The 22,625-nt window shown below is 40.3% G+C and overlaps 1 pseudogene; it reads right to left on the reverse strand.

The window, feature by feature from the left end:
* Positions 1-1,389: 1,389 nt before the first annotated feature.
* Positions 1,390-12,603, reverse strand: LOC115822765 (transient receptor potential cation channel subfamily M member 2-like; annotated as a pseudogene).
* Positions 12,604-22,625: the final 10,022 nt, after the last annotated feature.

Genomic DNA, 22,625 nt, shown 5'->3' on the forward strand with positions numbered 1-22,625 from the left:
TTAAGTTGCGATTAAGTTGCACATGAGCTGCACTTATTTGAATATAGATTTGAACATTTATTTATACAATGCACTTTACGATTTGTACTCAGACTGAAAATTACATTGTGTATATGTAACCAAATCACAGTATCCAGTAGAAATGAACAGACTGGATTGACTTACTGAAATGGAGAATTTATTCAGGGTTTGATAGCTGTTTACTACCTGACTCCAATAAAATTATTGGACTGGAACGTATCCCTCTCCTAGAATACAAAGGATATTATACATCACAATAAATGTTTGTTCAATCCATAAAACAAAGTCTTTCTATAGTATATTACACTGCTTTTGTCCAAAATAAACAAAATGGATTCTTACAACATTTGAATTCACCTCCAAATGATACTTTGAACACTTCAGTTAAACACAAACTCACTAACAAATCCTTTGTGTAGTCCATTCTACCAGATTTGTTCCGTAAAGGTCTCTCGTCTGAAGAAATTGTTCCTTCGCCAAATGTGGGTGTCCTTATCACCATACTTTAGTTCCAACATAAAAAATTGAGAAGAAAAGGAAGGAAGGAAGAAGAAAACAAAACGAAACAAACAAACAAAAAAGGGGGTACACCTCAAAAAAATATTGTATAGAGCTCTATGTGAAAAAAATGTGTAATACTCCAGTTGTCCCGGTAGGGTGACCAGTACAAATCCGTCCACTCCTCTCCTCAGCGTGTCAAAAAGTCCAAGACTACTGAGCTGTCACTGAGCAGAAACACCGAAACTGCTACATGAACGAAGCTGGTCTGAAGAAGACTTTGGTGGCATTATCAGGGACCCTGTAAAATGTCATATGAGGCTACTGCTGAGAAAACCTAACTGATGTTATCTGATGCCTTATATCTATACCAATATCGTCAAACCTTTGCGAAATTTCTATTTCCCATCAGAAAAATAAAAGATGTCAGTCCATTATGAGCACTAGAGGGCAATTTTGTGTTGCAAATCAGCCACCAGATGCACTGCTGTTTGATTAACGAGCACAATGATCGTGACTTAAAAAAATGTTTGATCAACAATCTCTCTCTCTCTCGCTCTCTCTCTGATGGAAATCAGTTTCAGTTTGCCTGAGAAAAATCACCTGTTAATTTTCTGTGAGTGACAGAGAGAGGAATACTACAATACTGTCAATAAACCATTATGATTATATTATTATTATTATTACTTTTTTTTTTATTAAATGTACTGCAGTTTGCCTCAGTAATTCAAATTATAATTTCTTACAGGATTGTCTGCATCTTGATATACAATGAAAACAGTGTGGCTTATGTAGTTTTGTCATTGCAGTCCTCTACAACATGGTGCAGACTGTATCAGTAGTCTTTCCGTCTCTTAGAGCTTTGGCACGTGCTGTTTTTCCTGAGGATCAGAAAGGAATATTGTGGTCTTGAGCAACTCTCCGGAGAGCCTCTCTTTGGTACTCGCACACCGCTGTACTTCTGCTCACCTCCTTCCACTGCAGTGACTCAGTCTGAAGAGAGAAGAGAGAAAAGATCAGCTCACAGAGAACAGCCAAGCTCTTCAACCTCCTCCAATCACACACAGACCTGAGTACAGACGAAAGAGTCGGCGATGAACAATAAAACCAAATGTCATCTCAAAAAGAAGGCTGTGCAGTACTTTTCCATGTAGAAGAACACAAAAAAAATCCAATTTATTGCATTAAGACTGTTTGACCGATATTTGGAGAAAACAAGACATAAAAATTTTCTCCAAAATTAAGTGACCTGTGATTAGCTCAACTTTTACACTTTACATTAGACATCAAAACATGTGTGCACGTTCATTCATTCATCCATTAATTTTCAAAGCCTCTTGTCCTAATTAAGGTCGCGAAGGGTGCTGGAGCCTATCCCTGCATTCACTGGGTGAAAGGCAGGGAGACACCCTGGACAGGTCGCCAGTCCATCACAGCACTTGTGCACATTTCTATTCTAATTAACGAATAACTATCTAGAGTAATATGTCTTAACATTGATGACTGGAGTAGTCTTGGAGTTAACTGCCTGTCATGTCATCATCGATAGGCTATGAATAGAGAACTGGACCAGAACACTCTTTTTGTCTCCCCCGCCTCTCAAACTTGCTTGTCTGCTTCCCTTTACCTCTTGACCACCGCTTTGCCAACTGGTTACGTGAATGTTGATGATAGATCTTTCAAGCCAAGCGTTATCAGTGTTCCGAACATCATCAATGTAAACTTCATCAACCTGGAGAAGAACACAAAACCGTAAGTGTGTTTGACACAATATTCATAAATATTACAACCTACATCCTATGTAACTCAGCTCTGTCAAAATGAATATGAATGTTGGCCTTTTATGACATGCAAAGAGTTATGCATGGATTATCATATAAAAGCACTTGCTACCTATAGTGTTTAGCTGAACAAGACAAGGATACTGCCATAAGCATAACATGTCACATCCAGGTATCTGCATTTTACCTTCTTTCTCTGGGCTGGGCCCTCTACCTCTGCTTTGATCTTCTGATAGAGCTCTGTGCCCAGTAGACTCAGCAGCATTTCAGGTATGGATCCATCAGACTACAAGAGAGCATTGAAGCTGGAGTTAATGGTATGATGTACCACACAATAAAACTCTGAAACCCTCTAATTATGATTACTCCTCTGAGCTCTTTCACTATTACACAATGACAAATGAGAATTATAACGCATAATTTAATGGTTCTTTAGGGAGAGTTCAGAGAGCTCTCACTGCAGGAAATGCCCACTGGTGTGCAGGCTCATCCCAAACAGCCAGGAACTCAAGAGCAGAGCGGTCACTATTACGCCACCTGGAAAAAAAGAAAAAGAAAAAACCCTATCTCATTTAAGTCAATGCGTGTTACATGTTACTGCAGATCCTCCGCGCCAGGCTGCAGGGCTAACCTTAAGATACACGACGAATGAATCAAATTATTTCATCTTGAGGCATTTAATCTGATCCATTTGTAGTCTAAATCTGATCTTAATCTGAGTGCATGTTGGGAAAAGCCATAGTATGCATTTATATATATATACACTATATATATATATATTCATAAATATATATATATATATATATATATATATATACACACACACACACACACACACACACACGCACATACATAAATATACATATACATATATACATATGGGTGTGTGTGTAGTGTGTAGTGTGTAGTGTGTGTGTGTGTATGTGAGTATCTATTTTTTCTCCATTTTAAATTGGAAGGGAATTGGATTTTAGAGCTTCATTCTCTCACCGAGTGAGAATTAGGTTGACCCCACGATTTGGACCCAAGTTGTTAAGCACTCCTTTCCCCCTCATTCCAGTCCGGCCATTTGGATTTCTGATTTTTTTTTTTTTTTTAAGAAGAGAAGAGAGAAAGAACATAAGTAAAGTTTAATAACATGGTGGTATAACAGAGCAGTGCTGGTCCATAAGATGTTTAATGTCTCCATACCTGTAGTTGTCTAAAGAAGCAAGTTCTGATCTGCAGAAGAAAAAAAAAAAATCCTTTACAACGCCCACTTGCTTTCTCATCAGAGCTAACTCAATATGTTGAATGAAGTAAAATTAAGAAGTTCAGATTGTATTTTTCAGACCTTGTCTTTAATATAAAACTCACTCATTCATCTGCTCTTTTTTGTAAACCGGAGGTTTGTAAAGGCTAAAGTCCACCTGTAGCAGAGTGTGTAAGTGTAAATACATCGGAAAAAAGCTTTGCAAACAGGGAAAATACACTTATCCATCAGTTTGTCCACTAGACAGTAGAGTGAAGTAAAATAAAGCACCTCGCAGGGCACTTTCTCCTCTGGGACAGGGAAGCGAGGCTCTTTGCTGTCAGGGTACCGGAGCTGTCGTGCAAGTAGGTGATACTGGGCCTTCACTTGATCTGTCTCCTGCCCATCTGACTCATCTAGGGAGGTGCTTTTACCTGGGGGGTGGGGGGGAATTTTGTTTAGCATTCATCAAAGAGTGGAACAAGACAAAATCTCTCTCTCTCTCTCTCTCTCTCTCTCACACTCACATATATATATATATATATATATATATATATATATATATATACACACACACACACACATATACACACACACACATACATATATATACACACACATACATGCATACACTTACAAATCACTGGAGGGTCCTCTTTTGATTTGAAACCTTGAGATCTGAGTGTATCCATTATCCATTGGGAGTGACTGAGTGACTGGGAGACCTGTCAGAGAATTATCAACGTGTCACAAAGTTGAACAATGACAGCTTTGAATCTCAGTGTTGACATTTTGGACAGAGAAGGAATGAATGCAAGGCATTAAAACCAGATTCACTGGTGGTGGTACGTGTGGACACTTAAAGCTCCAAACCTGCTCCTCCAGCTGAGTCAGCCTCCTCTGTATGATCTCAGATGCACTGTCCTGCCCCCACTCCCTCTCCAGCAACTCTGACATGGTGCCGACCCTGGAGAGCATGACCAGAACCTTCCATTTCTACCAGGCTCTTCTAAATAACCTCAAAATAAATGCTATATAACCCAAATTAGCCATAATAATTATATAAGTCATAAGCAGTTTCAGGGTACAGATGTCCACTCCCAGCCCCCTATTTTCTTTACTTTTCAGCCATTTCCTGGATACGGTGTTCCATGTTCTGACTACTGTCCTGATGCATAGATGCCAAATAATTATCCGTCATGAGGGCTTCCCATGACAACAGCAGTTCTTCCTCTTCTTCTTTCAGCTCTATACCTGAACAAGTAACAAAAAAAATGAAACTGTTATATTACCACACATTTTCTCGCACTGTTCAATCCCACTCGCTACGAGCACTCACTGAAATGGTCGTCATTCCGCAGAGGGCAACACAGGAGTACTTTTCGGATGAAAAGGTAGAGGTGGCTGAACAAAATGAAGGGAGGTGGTGCTGGAGGTCGGCTGTGGTACTCTCTTATCAGCTCATACCTCTGAAACTTCCAGAATTTGTCAGTGTTGTCTTGCACCTCCTGAAACGTGTAGCTATTCAGAAAAGTCAATGAAAAGTCAAAGAAGTGTGGAGGGCAAGCTGATCAAGAAGCCATGAGGTAACTGACATTGTTCCAGGGGATAATTTATTTCAGTCTAAATGACCATGTTTTAGATCTACTGTGTCTGTAAAATTTTAAAATAAATGTTTTAAGTGATTTCAATAAAATTACACTGTACTTTGGACAAGATATATATTTAATGGTTAATACTGGTGGGTAAAACAAAGTGTTTGGAGTAGTAACTCACTTGAATATGGCAATTAGTAGATTAAGAAGCAGTATGTTGGAAAATAGCAGATAAACACTAAGCAGGATAATAGTAATCCATTTAGGGAATGCAGGCATGTTGTTTTCATTCAGTACAGGACATTTGGGTTTCAGAGGGTCTGTACCATCCACACTACAAGTGCTTATGTCAAACTCAGCATCTGCACCAACAAATAAGATGTAAGGTTAGAGGCCTGAAAAATGAAATCTCAGTGTGCGTTTAAGAAATAGGACATTATTGACACTCACTGTCACTGCTCTTTGGCAATTCTCCAAATATGATGAGGTAGGGCTCATAGACAGCACCCCGAAATATCCAGTCGAGTCGCACCTCGTTGTGGACTCGAATGCCCTGTACAGCCACTCCATAGGCCACGATCCAGATACTCAACAGAACCAAGAAGAAGAACAGATCCTTCATCTGTTGAGAACACAGAAAAAAAACAACAACAGTCATTCACTGGTCTCATAATGTTATACAGCAACGCATGACAAACGTGAATCTTAATGTTCTTATGCAATAAAATGTAATCAATGATGACTGGCTTTACACCCTGAAAGCTACAATGTGAGGTCAGTAGTCAAGTACACACCATTCTCCTGACAATGATGATATTAGGGCCCAAAGTTCTGTTAGCAGTGAAGATTTCCATCAGTCTCAGGGCAAATATGATGAAGTCAATGCAGAGGATAACTTTGCCTGCATAGAACAATGAGTCATTGGGCTGGAGCCTGCAAAAAAAAAAAATTCAACTGTGTTGAATCTGAAATTAATTTTGGAGGGAAGATGAGAGAGATGAGAATATGAGAAATTTTTTTTGGACAAGTCATAGATAATTGTTCTATTCTCTTAACACACCTCAAAGCTAGACCAATGATGAACAGTAGTATGGAGAGCACATCAAGAATGTTCCAGATGTCACTGATGTACGTTCCCGCTTTCCCTCGAAATCCAGATTGATCAGGCATATGGAAAAGCTAAACACAGGTAAACATGAATGCAAATCAGAACACGTCACTGTGAATGAAAATGCTAGTCATAAATCTGAGTCAGTGACTGAACTGAACTTGTTACTGTTTATTTGTAAGCCTGTTATGCTGAGTATGCTTCTGATCCAAATAAAGAGAAGTGACATATGTTGTAAGGTCTCACCTGTCGAATCTCCTCAAACACAAGCGATACAAGCCACACGTAGAGCAGGAGCTCCCTCCAGGATGGAGTGTCCTGGAAGTCAATCATCAGCACAAAGGCAAAGAGCCACAGAAAGCCAAAATAAGATGCTATGCTCCAGCAGAATTTCACCTTAGGGGAGGTGAACAGGCCCACTAGCCTGGATGAGCAGGTCAAAGGTTCCAGAGATGATCTGTCTGAAGAGTCACTGAATAGAGCACAGGCATAAGTTAGGTTTTGACAGGAGTTGACAGTTACTATTCTAGTCTTGCCATAACTAAATGCACTTAAGAGCAGGCTTCAATGATAAAAGTATTTTGTAAATATAAACCGAATGCTTGAGTTTCCGTGGGGATTGGAGCAGGTCTCATAAACAGAGCGCATTGCATTTTTCTCTTCCTCCTCCTTCTTCTTCTTGGCCTCTTTCTCGATCTCTTCATCCCGCCTGACATACACAGAGTAACATCACTTTCTCATGAATATTATGCTTAAAAGGAACACACTGAGTATAATGTAAAATAACATACTTCTAAAAATGGTTGAAATGTGAGGGTTTTTTTTGTTTGTTTTGTTTGGCTAATCTGTGCCTTCTGCCCCAAGGAGATAAAAGGAAATGAAGTGTTAATCTGACAGCGTCACTGACCCAAATGTCATGCTGCCATCTTGTGATCATTTGTCTCATTTTAAACCTATGTACAGAGCCAAAGTCTGGACTAATTTTCTCTAATCTCACTAATCTCATGTTTTAAGATTACAAACAGACTGCTAAAAAGCATTCCGATAAACTTCATTACATTAATATCAAATATATATAACCTATGACAATATTAACTGGTACTACTTTTTCACTTGTTTTTCTTTCTTTTTTGTGAATGTCGGTGTAAACTGCAGTGTGATGAGGTTACCTGTAGTTCAGGAAGCCTGTGTAGATCAGAGGAAAGAAGAACATACAGAGCCATAGCTTCCACAGTGGATTATCAACGGCCAACTCTCCACACCAGATCTGGTTTAAGAGAGCCTGCACAAGGCACAAATCTTCCTTATAAGCATGTGTGCCAACCCAGTGTCGCCATGATCTTCACACTGAATCCCCCCCACCCCCACCCCCACGCATGTTTCCCTCACCACAGATGTTTGGAGAAATGCTTAAATAAAAGGACCACATCCACATCTATTTAATTTGAAATTTTCTCAAATGCAGTGTATAGCAGTGAGACACAAAAGAGCCTGTGCCCAAAGGTCAAACATATTCTGACCTGAACCCCTGAATGGGCCACAAAGTTCTTGTCGTCGGCCTGCAGAGCCAGTTGTAGACAGGTGGTTTTGCCCCAGGAGGGTGAAATCCTGACCAGCAGCATCTGAGCCCGCTGTTCATCCCATTTGTAACATTCAGAGAACACACCTGAAACACACACACACACACACACACACACACACACAGGTATGGGGAGTCTATAATGTATAGCATTAATGAGCATAGTATGCTTCACAGATTCTCTATATCCTAAATATAACTAAAGTAACCAAATCCACGTATGGTTCAAAATGTACGTCAACAATCAATCAATCAGTCAAACAATCAACCTATAAATAAACTCTTAAAGAATATTGGTCTGGAGGTAGAAGGTTGGCTTGTCCTGATGTAGTGAGAGTGTTTTGCTGAGTATAATGTAAACTTTGTACCAATGGCATGTTTCTCATAGTGGTTGGCCAGTTCTCTCATCTCCTCTGACTCAACTCCCTCATTCTCGTCCTCCTGTGCAAGCTTCTTCAGAATCTTACTGGCTGCCAGAGCTGCTGCAATGCAATCTTTGCACTACACACAGACATCAAACAATAACATCAGTATTTACCTTTACACTCTTAACACAACTTAAGGATGAGAACAAAAGACAACTAAAATCAGGAAAAATTCATTTAATCATAATTGAGTGTGTTTGTGCATGTTACATGTGTACGTGTATACATATATACATATATGCACCAGCCGAAAACAAACCCTTATCCTGTTCATCCTAAGATAGCATTCCTTCCTTTTTTCCAGTTGCAGTACCTGATCAAAGATGATCTCAGCCAGCTCCTTCTGGTTCTGCACGATAGCCCAAAGGAACAGGTCTCTGCCTGGATCACACACAGTGTCCATGGTGTTGCTGTCCTCTGAGTCGCATGGCACCTCAATGTACTCTTCAGATGTCATCTAGGGAAAGCCATAGATCATTTTATCCATTTATATTATTATTAAAACAACATGATAATAGGTCTTGTAATGACGGCATCCATGCTCTAACTCACTGTCTGTCGGACGGTGGCGTCTCCACGCACATCACTGTGCTGGGTCGTGGAAATAGGATAGAGCCGCTGTGTGAAACCCCCCAGCAGGTGGCACACCTCGTCTGATACATGACTGAGGGAGAGTTTATTTGAGCCACTTTTATCATCTCGAAGACGCTTTTCTAGCTTTTTCTGAAAGAGGCAGTGTGGCATTTTGGCATAGAGATCACACAAACGGCCCTTCTTTTCCAGGAACTTGCCAAAAGAAACATTGTTCTCCAACAGCAACCGCACAAACTCAGGCTTATGGCCCACCAGCGCAGAGAACATGGCCTGATGCAGATCAGTGGGCTGATGTGAGAGGAGGGAGGAACGACAGGTAACAACAGTCAGAATTAAATCAAGCAAGCTTATCATTGACATTAATGCAAAGACCCTAAGTTCACTTCAGCTATCTTCGATGATCATTTGAAGTCAACCCCTTACTGAAACTGACAGCCATGTTAGATATGGCTGTATGTTTGTTTGGATGACAAAGCACGGACCTTCCACTGGTTCACTTCAGTGAAGATCTCACTCCTTGCAATGTCAACACGGTTCCAGGCCACAGCCAGTTCTAGCTGCTGCACCCAGCTTTGCTCACCAAAACTTTCACTGCTCCTAGAGGCTGCAAGGAAACAGCAAAATTTCATCAATGTCATCTTGAGCTAGAGGAATATTGAGGTAATGAACCAGCCAATGGAAAAAGATTTCTATCAAGATCTCGCACGAGATCTAGATGCAGGAAAAGCCCTAGATTATATTACATTACATTACATTTATTTGGCTGATGCTTTTATCCAACGCGACTTACAAGTGGGGAAACAATTCAAGCTCCAGTATAGTGAGAGCATCTGTGACTGCCAACTATGGCAGACTACTGCAACCCTGACGTCTTGGGTTTGATAAAGTGCTGTTTGGGCTGACCAAGAATCCTTTTGTCATGGGGCACAACCACACTGAGAAAAGGTATTGTCACAGGGGCTAAAATTCTTTACAAAGAGCATGGCGTACTAGCACTGCACCCATAACATAGATGGAGAGGCGAATAAGGGAAGAGGTGGGAGGCAGTGGGTGTGGGTGGGGATAAGACACAGGAGCAGCCAGACAGCACAAAAATGAAGACAAAACAAACAAACACTACAAACAATGCCGAGACAAGAGACTTTCATGAAAATTAAGTAATGGTTCTTAGCTAACTGTCAATGACATAACACTGGTAAGTTTATTGTTGATGTAGAAGGATTGCTAAAGATTTGGGAGACACTGGGATGATCATTAAAAACATTAATCTTGCATGGAGTCCTACCATGGAAGTTGACACACTTTATCTGCCACAGTGAAGCATGAAAGAATGAATTAACACACTATGGTAACAAAATCAAGTTACTGGATGAATTTCAAGTGTTTGCTGGTGGGTTTGATTGGGTTCTTTCAGAAGCACCTTTCAAAAAAGCTTGAAGAATGGCTACATCCACATCCTGTTTTTTTCCCTCATCATAGTGGAACACAGTCAGTAACTGGGGCATTCTAATTATGTCTTGAATCTGTGGAGAGGACGAAAAAGGATAGCAAAACGCATGATCCTGAAATAAGTTACACACATACAAATGCCACCAAATCACCACTGTAATACCAAATCTACAGGCATCTAAGTGTCTCGGACATGTTTCCATTGTCACCTTTTTGGTCCACTCAATCAAGTTCAGCTCAATGATCTTGTCACTCTCCTGGCCAAAGAATTTCTTTATCAGTTGCTGGATGAGAGCCATGGTGACTTGGGACACAGGCAGACTGGCAACCTCGGCGATGACATCTGCCACTCTCCCCGAACCCCCCAAGACCACACAGGGAGTTTTGTTGAGCATGGCATTGTAAATAGTCTGTGGAACACATCTTTGGATTAACCATAGCTTCATGAAAAGTAAAAATACATAACGCAAAAATCAAATTCAGAAATTCAGAAGGTTTTAATGTCTCACATTTAGAGTCCCTGGTCCACCATTCAACACCACACATACCACAGGAACCTTTACAACACTGTCTGGAGATGGTAAACAAAGCCAGATAAGAAAGCAAATGATTATACTGTCAAAAGCATGGATTATCTAAGAAAGAAAAAACAACAGCACATTTCAGGATGATGATGCTTACCTTTGTCTCCCAGGGGCTTTTCGGATATGAGCTTCTCTAGCCGGCTACGCAGCTCGATCTCCCTCCCATACTGTCCATGTGTCCCATCATCCACCAGCAGAAAGTGAGAGTGATTTCTGTCCAGATTCATTTCATCCAGAGAGTAGTTGACAGGGATGTAACCCTGAGAAAGGGAGACAGAGAGAGAGAGATAGAGAGAGAGAGAGAGACAGGGAAAAAGAGAGAGGGTGGAAGTATAGAGAGACATGCAATCAGCATCTTGCGGATTATCATTTTTTTCATCATCGATTAAAAAGTAGTCACGAACCCCCTTCATGCATTTAGCTGAAAGATACGGCTAATGGCTAATGGCTAATGTCAGTAAGGTCTGTTTCTAACTTCACTGTGAATCAGAGAATCCCTGTTGTGCACTATGCCCCAGGTTGCCACGCCGATGGTAACAATCTGGCGGCCAGAGGAACCGTTTCTCAGAGTGTGTTCATGGACGGCCATCCCGACATGTTTCATCACCCCAGTGTTGGTGCCCCCAGTGATGATCCACGCACCTGCACGTGCCACACAACAGATGTTAACATGAACAACAGAACATGAACATGAACACATAGAGAATGTGGTAGTGCTACATTGTACTGGCATACAGTTAAAGAAGCAGAAACAATAAAAGTAATTTTTATTCAGATATAATCATTAAGGTGCTGTAAACCTGTAGTTTGAGCCACTTTAATCAGGCCCTTGCGAAACGTCCTCTTCAGATGGTCTTTCATGTGGAAATTTTTAGCTCCACCAGTGACTGATATCAGCAGATTAGGAGGCTGCAGTTTCCAGTGCCTAATCAACAACTCAAACAGAGTCTTTGGCTCGGTATCTGAGGACACTCGAACATACTACACGCACGCATGCACGGGCCCAAACACACACACACACACACACACACACACCGGAACAAAACAAGCTTTCACATTCAGAAAATAATCAATATATGACTTAATATGAATTAATGTATGAACTGACATATGATCAAAAACAAGAAAATGAAAAACCCAAGAACCCCACCTTGCTTGTTTTCTGATTCAGTCCTCCAAAGTCTATTTCACCAAATGCATCAGTAGGCACCTCACGTATATGCCTATGCTTGTCCCACAGCGCACCCATGGATGTCTCTGATCTTCTCTGAGCTTCATCAGTGTGGTCAGACTTTTTATAGCCGCACTTACAAATCTCCTCTCCTTTACTGTAAGAAAGTCCACGTTTACACATAATAGCCCAGTACCACACAAACCCAGACTACAAATCATAAACAGGGATGGCTGCACAAAAATTAGAGATAAAAAGATAGAGATGTCTCTTTATCAGATGATTTACAGTTCATTATCACTGATACAGATATCAAAAATCGTCTGTTTACCTTTGTATCAACATTAAACAATAGAAGTTTGCTACCTCCACAGGCAAACAGAAACAGGCACAGTACCTGACATCTTCCTCATAGAAACAGCACTCCTTCTTCTTGATGTTTGTCTTGACCCACTTGGTAAATGTGCTGCCCTGAAATATAGGAGTGAAAAGAATATATCTTTAATTCTGATTCCATCTGACAACCCACCGTTGCACCAGGGCAGGCTCTATTACTGCCTCTCCCATCTTTAAAGCACAGAGGAAGAGTGGTGTCAGACTGCTGCACTCACAGCTCAGCTACTGCATCAGTGATGTCATTCAGCAGTGCCCACAGAAGGAGTGCTGTTAAGTGAGGGTGTAATCTGAGTGGCATCAGGGAGACATATTATCCATAAAGTGAGTTTAACTTAATGTTATCACCCTGTACTTACAGTTTTGTGCTTAATGATCTGTTGGCTTTTCCTTTTTTTTCTAGATTAGCCAGAGACAGCTCTGAAAAATTGGACCTGCTGTAAACTTTTACAAGTTCCACAAATAGTTTCTTGTTGCCATGATGGTTGTGACCACAGTCAAAATTCTGTTGCAATAGTTTAACTGATTTACTGATTTAACTGAACTCAACTGCTGTGTAATTTCGTTAGGGGGCTTGGACACTAAGGACATTTATATCTCGGTTAAATCCCAGAACAGCGAAGAGTGTTATAATATAAGAAACTCAACACATTTTGCCTCTACACTAATTCAGGTGAATAATATTACAATTACAACAATACAACAAATCCTTTGTGAGAACAAATATTTCACATAATAAATTCTAAAGAACTGAAAAGTATGAGTAGGCAGTGCTAAGTTATATAATTTTCTTACAAAGTGGAGAGGTTTATGTCCAATTTTTACATTAATTAACGTTAATTGATACATAGAGATTCCTATTCACATCTCACATGTATAATGGTACATGTTCATGTGTGGGGAAACACCAAATTACATCATGAGGTGGAGCCGTTATCTGATGTCACCATATTGCATATTTCTACTGCAAGCGGTTAATGTTTGCTATGGTTGACAGTTTTAGTAGACTGCCTAGTTAGGCTATTGCGAGTGTCATTACATTATTATTATATGATGTGTATAAGAAGTTTTGCAGCTTAAGTTTAGTGTTACTGTGTGTAACTATATACACACTAAGTTGCAATTATTTTTGCAGAACCACACTCACACACACACACACACACACACATACACACACTCTAAGAAATTGCTGTAAAAATACAGCCAAATTCCAATAGTGCTGTACTGGTTTTCCAAAATACCCTGAAATACTGTAAAGTTTGATGCTTTCTTGGAGCCAAAAACAAGACTGACTGCTAACAGCAGGCTACCAAAAAATGTGATGGTACAGCGCAGTATTTTTTTTTTTTGCAGTAGTAGAGCAGTGAGCCACATGCAACAATCTTTCAATCATCATTCATTCTCCTTTCTAGAAACCAACAAAAAAGTCAGTAACATCATGCTGAGAAATTAAAACCACATTTGTGAATCTGGTTTCCCAATTTGTGAGATAAGCCTATAATTTATGCTAACTAAAACAAGGCTTAACTTGGCGTCCGATTCGCAGCGTGAGCTGACAGATGTGTTCTGAGCAGAGTAGCGGTGTGCAGTTCGCAAACTGGTCGTTCTTTTTGAATGACTCCTTTTAGTGAGTCGTTCATACTGGTTCACCAGCACAACTGAGTTTCTCTTTTTTTCTAATTCAGCTGTTCCCAGTCAATCGGTCGGAAACCTCTGGTATCACTAGGCAGTGCGCACAGCAATGAGCAAGAAAGTGTGCAAAGCCTCTTAAGAAAATAGACTATTTATCTTACTAAATTGACAAGTGTTTCCATTGACCCAGGTGAAATAATTATTTCGAATCTTTGTATAACAAACAAAAGGATCTGAATTGAGTTAAACTGCTCTGGTGTCTCGACCATCAGCCCCCTGCAGCTCTGCAGCTCTTGAGAGCTCGAGCTCAAACTCGAACTCGGACAGCTCACGAGTTCGATGGTTCATGCAGTAGACGAGTCTACCCGAACTCGTGGCTCAGCTTGCATTCAATAGTTCATGCAGCAGAGCAGATGATTCTACCCAAAGACTACCCAGCGCAAAGTATAATCTAAAAGTACAAGGAGTTTCACTCTGAGAAAAATCTCACAGTGCATGGAGTAGCCTAACTTTAATAGGAGGACGACATTTTCGGAATTTGCAACAAGTGTTGTAGCTTTAAAAACAACAAAGATGCTGCTAACCCTCACATATTCAGCATCTTATCTCATATGCGGTTTCTATTTTTTGAGCAGGAAATCTCAGCTTGCAATTCTCACAGCGGCGATGAAGTTCATTGGAAGAACTCGTGGAGTTTTGTTTTGACATGACTTTGATTAGAAACCCTGTTTAACCGAATCAAGTTCAAACATACTTGTAATATTTCATGTAAAGACATAGATCTTTCACACTTGCCTCCTGCCAAATCTCTGTGCCTCCTGCCATTCTCTGCCTCCCCTGATTTTTAAGAACACCTGCTTCTCCATTAGCTTGATATATATGTGGGACTCTTTGTCACCTCTTTGTTGGAGTGTAACCTCTTACTGAGTGTTATACACCAAATTTGAGTCTTTGCCCCTTATTGTTCTGTTGATCCCATTCCCATACATGGTTCTTGCCTAGTTATTTGTTATCTGAGTTCTGCTTGATGATTTGGTCACGGTATTTTCCTTTTATACAGTGGTTATTTCTTGTCTGTTATGAACTTGACCTGTCCTGGACTTGACCCCTCTGTGTTATTTATCATGTTACAGCTGAAACCAGTTCCTCTTGAACTTCAAATTGCATTTAGAAGTGTCACCAATTTGATATCTGTTTCTCACCTCTTCTTTTCTGGATTGCAGATTTCTCTGACATGGCCACTGTAACTTGGATGTATCCACGTGATCTGGATGTCTTTTTCTCTCAGATAAAGGCACCATTTCTGTGAATGAATAAAGTTCAATAACGTAAGGAGTCCATAAAAACCCACCAAAGATTAACACACAATCAGTAACCATGTTTTGCTCAGTTACATAACAAGTATGTGTGGCTTCCTTTCAAACAAAACGATTTTAAAGAATATACAGTGCATACCATGTGTCATTTTTGCTTCTGGTCAGATGTCTGGGAAAAGCCAACAGCCTGTCAGAATACTCCTTGACACACTGACAGAACAAGACTGTTCAACTATTTAAACTGCAGAAGACTCCTCCCTCTGTATAGCTGCATGCTTTTACACTCTGCTGACCTTTGCTTAATGAACTGAGAGTTTTTAAGGGGGAGACAAAAATTAAAATTGTGGTTTTAGTGTTAGTTAGTATATTAGTGTTAGTGTGTTAGTGTATTAGTGTTTGGTAACCACTTACCTTCTTCAAGCTTTCTACAGTCTCAGTGTTTCTCACATGTCTTGGTTGCTATCGCTTCTTGAGCCCCTGTCAGTAGGTGTTCTGAGGACTAACAGGTTTTTAGAGCAAGTGTGACTACCTCTCTAACTCAATGTTTGGGAAACCTTAATCTGAGGCAAAGTACAGATAAACAAATCCATGAAGATCAATTAAAGTCACTGACTTAGTTGTAACGTAAGTACATACTTGTTTCTATCTGAGAGGCTGTAGTATATATGCTCCACACAAATGAATGCGTCATCACAGTGTCAGTTGCCAGGTGATTCCTAAATCGAGAACTCATGAGGGATGTAGATGCTCATGTGGATCGTGTTACACCACCAGTGGCTAAGTCCTGTCAGTGTGCCAGATCAGCAATCAGTGTCTGTCCTATGGGAAAGAAATACTTTGACATATCAGGATATTTTACCTCTCTAAAAAAAATAAATGCTGCTTAACTTGGGTTAATAATAAATTGGGTTTATTGGATTTATTACTCTTGTGACTGGCCAGTTATCTTTGGTTCTTTGTGGTGGTGTCCAATGAAAATATGCAAATCTCATAAGTGGAGACAAAGGTCCCTGTTTCTAGTGGTCAGAGGATGGCTTGTTAATATTAGCACGATTTTGATTTTGTCAAAAATAAAAGAGAACTTTCCCAAGGTATTGATATCATGTCACAGTAATTTAATTTAAAAGAAGAAACTATTACCAGTAGGTAGAATACATTCAACGTGATTCATTTGCATTGGAAACGTGCTGTACATGCAAGTAATACAGAAGAACTGAGGATAACAAATACACATTTTAAAATATCAATATCAACTCCTATGGATTCTCCGTTATCTACCATTACACCACTTTACACGGGCTTCAAAACAGTCTTTGTTAAATGTTAGCAAACCATTGTTAAGTATGACATTAATTGTCCATCCATTTAAAGTGCCTCATTCTGTTCAGTCATCTTCTGTTGTGTTATGCACATGGTTTTTGTGTTTAGCTATGCCAGTCATTCAGTATGTGTCTATCTGTCATACTCACATAAGAGACATAATGGCTAAGATAGAGAAACAGGATAACAGTCAGGATGGTCTTCACAGCTACAGAGAGATCTGTTTCTTCTTAGATGTTGGAACATCCATTAGGTGAGAATAATGGAACGTGCTCCTTTCCTGCCAGCATGAAGCTGTATGAACTAAGGTGGGAAGAGTACACGAAGCTCCACACTGTTTAAAAGTCACACGACACAACACACTTGCAGACAATTGTACACACTAGAGTGCCAATGGTGTCATACTGATTGAAGAGTAAACTATTTGTCATCATTACTCCGTCCTAACCTTCCTCTCTGCTGGCCAATAAGTAGTCTGTTTTTCCAGTCTACCGATCACCTGTTAATTACACTCATTTTTCTAATAATCAGTCAGATATACAGTAATCACCTTCACCTGTCTTTGGTTTGACCTGTGTGTGTTTTTGCTCCTTTGGTTTGGTTTACTGTTGGTGAAGTCCACTCTATTTTGAGAGTTTTCCGAGTCTGGTCATCGTGAGTTATGCCTCTCAAGCCTAAATCTGTGGAACTTAAATCAACCTGTCATTTAGCCCTTGTTATTCTGCTTTTGGCTTGTGTTTGACCAAAGTCTTGTTCCCTGGGGGGCAATCTTCAGGCATAATGTTGTTCCATCCATGATCTAAAACATCTGGTTGAGCCGATGAATGCCTTTAGAATATGAACATTGGGTAAGAGTTGGGACATCTCTTGTCCTTCATGACAGTAGATCTCCAGGAGGAATATTCGCAATCTCTGACAAAGACAATTATGGAAGTTTGTTTCACCCCCTTAGGCACTAAACACAAAGAGGAAGATTACAGTCTTTACCAGAGAAGGGCCAGGAAGGAAGCTTTAAGTATTAAAGCGATCAACAGTGAGGGTGACGGGCCAACGCTGTTATAACTGATGTCTTTTGCAATACAGCCTAGAGTTCTGCAATACAGATTTTAAGGAACCAAATCTGAGCCAACACATTCCGTAAACATCCATACTCTAAAGAACAGAAAGAGGGCTGGGGAACAGAAACGACAGACATTACAAAAAGGAATGACCACATGTCCACAGAAGGTCAAAAAGAGTTCTCTGCTACATGTTTCAATGACAACCATAAAAAAGCATTTTTTTACAGCACTACTGACCGCAATAGCAATCGCAATATGACTTTAACAAAAAGAACGAAAAGGCAAGACGCTAGTGATGTCTAACACCCAAGACAGACCTGTCAACTCTCCAGTTTTTTCCGAGTTTCTCCCGTATTATAGCCTTCTGTCCCGCAGTGCTACCGTTTTAATATTTTCCCTTGAATCTCCCGTATTTTAACCTTTCATAACGTTGGGTTCTGGGTCTGGCGGTGGCGTAGCTAGAAATTTATTTTCGGACGGACAAAAGTGAGCTGGCGCGACTTTCACTCACGGTCCATACCTGTCAACACTGGGCTCTAAAATATCAACAAGGAATCGATTAACTAGTTCCTACATTAACTAAGTGACAGTCAGATACCTGGTTGAAGGTGAAATGCTGTGAACACTGAATGCTGTGATTAAAAATGTACACATTCCTCATCGCAGGAGGAATTGTGAATATCTGCGTGTTTAAAACTTGTAGGGCAACTTCAACGGAAATACGAGGTAAAATCGCAACAAACCCCTTGCTGATGTTAATAAACCTGTTTCCATCAACCAGTATCATTTTACCAGATGCTAATTACCTCTTTCCAGCAAATAAATTCCTTTCGCCTTCCAGCGAAAAGATTTGATGTGAAGTTTAAGCGTTAATTTCCATTAAATAGTTGGATGGAAATCCAGCTACTGTTGTGACAGCATTATACTGTGCGTTTCTTGTGACAGGGCATGCTTTTTACGCTACTTCTGATTTAAGTGTGCCTGATGAATAAAAATGCGGCAGTATTTTGAGGGTTACTACATATTCCGTTTCAGTGCAAACAAAGAACGGAAGACTGGGCTGGCTTGTTCAGTGCGCTACAGTTGCGATACGGGGTGTGTGATCTGTCATTTAGTGCAGCAGTAGGTTGATGGAAACAGGTTTAGTAACGTCAGCAAGGGGTTTGTTGCGATTTTACCTCGTATTTCCGTGGAATTTGCCCTACAAGTTTTAAACCTACAGATAGCTATTCACAACTCCTCCTGCGATGAGGAATGTGTACATTTTTAATCCAAGTTCAAGTTTAGGTTTAAGTTTAAGTTTATGACGATGAAGAGAGAGCTGACGGGGGGGGGGGGGGGTGGGGCACCTAAGAAGAAAGCAGCCACATTCAAGCCAGACACTCATGCTCGAAGAGATGAGCCACAGCCATGCAGGAGATGAGGGAGGGAAGGAGAGCATTATTGGAGTATCAGCACTTAACAGATGAAATAAGGAAAATAATTTTATAGAAGCATGAATGTTGCAAGACTAGTGGCTGTGGAGGGCGCAGGGGGAGCAGGGCCACGCGGGGGGAGCAGGGCCAGGGACAGCAGGGCACAAAGTCAGTTTAAGTTTATTCATTGGAGAAAAGCTTTATTTGGTGGTGGTGGAATCCGGCAGCACGTCTGCTTGCGCCAAAGCTCAACTCAGAGAACTGTTACTGTGATCGGCCTTTTATACCATGAAGCAAACAGACAATAGGTGTACAAATCTTGCTTGATGCAAATCAGATTCTAGGTGTTAATGCTAAAGTCCCCTTTTGTCTGTGATGGCTGCCATTTGCCCATTACTGGTTGTATTTTGCCTTAATCAATTGCTCTTGGCTCCAACAGTAACGTGGCGCCAAAGGTATGAAGCTTTCTTTGTATCTATGATAATACGACCATCAGGTTAAACAGTTCTCTTATCCTGGACCATGTCTGTTCAGATGTCACTATAATCTTACATTCCCCCCCTTTGATCATAACAAAATTTGATCACAAAAAGAAATAATTGTAAGAAAATACATGAACAGAAGGAGGAAAAAGAACAGATAAAGAAACCAAGATATGTTGATAGTAATCATGTACACAGCCTAATACTGAGTACAGGCACCTCTGCTTACAGTATAAAATAAAAATATCTTTTTATGATGATGCATAGATATTGAAAGGATGTACAGCATTATTAAAAATGACATTGTTGGCATGGTGGATGATTGCATTCCACAGTTATGGTGCTGGATTGTATTGGTGGACGAGATCTCCTGAAGCAGGCTGTGCTACATTGTGCAAGAGAGGAAATGGAAACGCACCTGGCCAAACTGCATCGACACCAAAATGAATTGTCATTTGTATAGACGCCTAAAATATCCCTATTTAGTTTTGGCTGGAAGCTACAGTATTTATCAGTGGTGGTATGATGACCTCATCATCCTCAGGCGACAAGCTAGAGCCTAGACAACTCTAGTCCCACCATTTCTGGACTCTGATAAATACTACCGCCATTCTGTCCCTACTCTCTAGGCGGATTTGCTAACTTACAATGGCTCACATGGTACCACTTGCCTTTTCCCTGCACCTTAACTGCTGCATTAGTAACTAAAAGGACCTGATATGGACCCTCCCACTTGGCTTCTAATGCTACCCTCTGAGGTTTGTGAATCATTACCCACTGACCAGGCACTAGACTATGTCCCCCCTCTGGAGGTGGTTGCCAACTGCAAACGTGTTTCTCAGCACCCTGTACTGCGAGACTGAGTTGTTCACAGTACTGCATCAGGCTGTCAGAAGTCAGATGCACGTCGGCTTTACACAGATCCATTGTTCCGGGTAGGGGCATGGGCTGGCCTATGATGACTTCAAAAGTGCTTAGTCCCTTTTCCTTGTTGTGTGTTGCTCAGTTTGAGTCTTATTTTGCACTCCTTCCTCCAGTGTCCTGGCTTGTGGCAGTAATGACAATGTCCATTCCATGTGTCTTGCCCTTCATTGCTTTGTGTTCAGTTCCTGTGTTCAGCTAGATTGCTTAATTTCTTAGCAACTTAAAAAACAAATACAAATTCTTTCAGCATATAACCTTAAGAAAAGTACAAATTTTCAAGTATGCTTTTAGGACAAAGTAACTCCGTTCTTGGGATCTTTCACCGTCGGAGTTCCACCTCACAACACAACCACGCTACTTCGGGCATTAACCCCTGACGTTACTTAGAGTAGTTTAATTTCCAGACTTACAGTCGGAATGCGAAGTTCAATACCAGTATACTTCTCAACTCTCTCACAAAGAATAATTATACCGTACTGAATTCTTGTATAGCTTACACCAACACCCTTTCATACCACAGAAAGGTGTCTAGCAACCAGTTGCAGCGTTTCTAACTTTACTTAGAACATTTCCAGACTTATAGTCGGAACACAAAGCTCACTTAACAATACCAGTATACTACTTAACTTTCTCACAAAGAATAATTATACAGCATTGAATCCTGTGTAGCTTCCATCAACACCCTTTCATATCACAGAAAGAAACTAGTTGCAGCGTTTCCAACTTTACTCAGAATATTTTCAGATTTATAGTCGGAACACGAAGCTCACTTAACAACTTACAGTACCAGTATACTGCGCTACTTCTTAACTGTCTCACAATCAAGAAAAGCACAAGATTTTAATTCTCTCACCGAAGAATAATTGTACAGTATTGACTTCTGTTCCAGAGCTTACAACGACATGTTTTCCTAACCATAGGAGGTTGTCCAGCAACCAGTTGCAGTGTTTCTAAGTTTACCTGGAACATCTCCTGACTTTTAGTCGGAACACGAAGCTCACTTAACAATTTACAATACCAGTATACTGCGCTACTTCTTAACTGTCTCACAATCACGAAAAGCCCCAAATTTTAATTCTCTCACAGCGAAGAATAATTATACAGTATTGAATTCTGTTCCAGAGCTTACAATGACACCCTTTGTTATGGGAGGAGCAACCCAGTTACTTGTAGTCCCTCCATCGACCTCCGACTAGAGGTCTGATAGCCAGCTCGATGCGAGATGACTAACAACACTAGTACGCACTCCGTCAACCTCAGGTCTAATCGAAACATATAGCTGTGACAGTAGCCAAGTCACAACTAAGTATTTACGGGGAGACGACGTGAGCTGTGTATGTATGTTTCACATAGTTCATATGCAAATGAGCCGAGACGTGCATTATCAGGTACCCTGTAAAATTTCATGTGAGGTTACTGCTGAGAAAACCTAACTGATGTTATCTGATGCCTTATATCTATACCAATATCGTCAAACCTTTGCGAAATTTCTATTTCCCATCAGAAAAATAAAAGACGCCAGTCCATTTATAAGCACTAGAGGGCAATGTTAGTTCGCAAATCAAGCACCAGATGCACTGCTGTTTGATTGAGTTTACATTAACGAGCACAAAACGCCTCTTTTGAAAATTCATAGTTTAATCTCGACAATGATTGTGACTTAAAAAAATGTTTGATCAACAATCTCTCACTCTCTCTCTCTCTCTGATGGAAATCAGTTTATCAGTTTGCCTGAGAAAAATCACCTGTTAATTTTCTGTGAGTGACAGAAAGAGGAATACCACAACACTGTCAATAAACCATTATTATTATTATTATTATTATTATTATTATTATTATTATTATTATTATTACTAATAAATTTACCACAGTCTGCCTCAGTCATTCAAATAATAATTTCTTACAGGATTGTCTACGTCTTGATATACAATGAAAACAGTGTTGCTTATATAGTTTTGTCATTGCAGTCCTCTACAACATGGTGCGAATTGTATCAGTAGTCTTTCCATCTCTTAGAGCTTTGGCATGTGCTGTTTTTCCTGAGGA

This window comes from Chanos chanos, chromosome 10, assembly GCF_902362185.1.
Source record: "Chanos chanos chromosome 10, fChaCha1.1, whole genome shotgun sequence".
Taxonomy (NCBI): domain Eukaryota; kingdom Metazoa; phylum Chordata; class Actinopteri; order Gonorynchiformes; family Chanidae; genus Chanos; species Chanos chanos.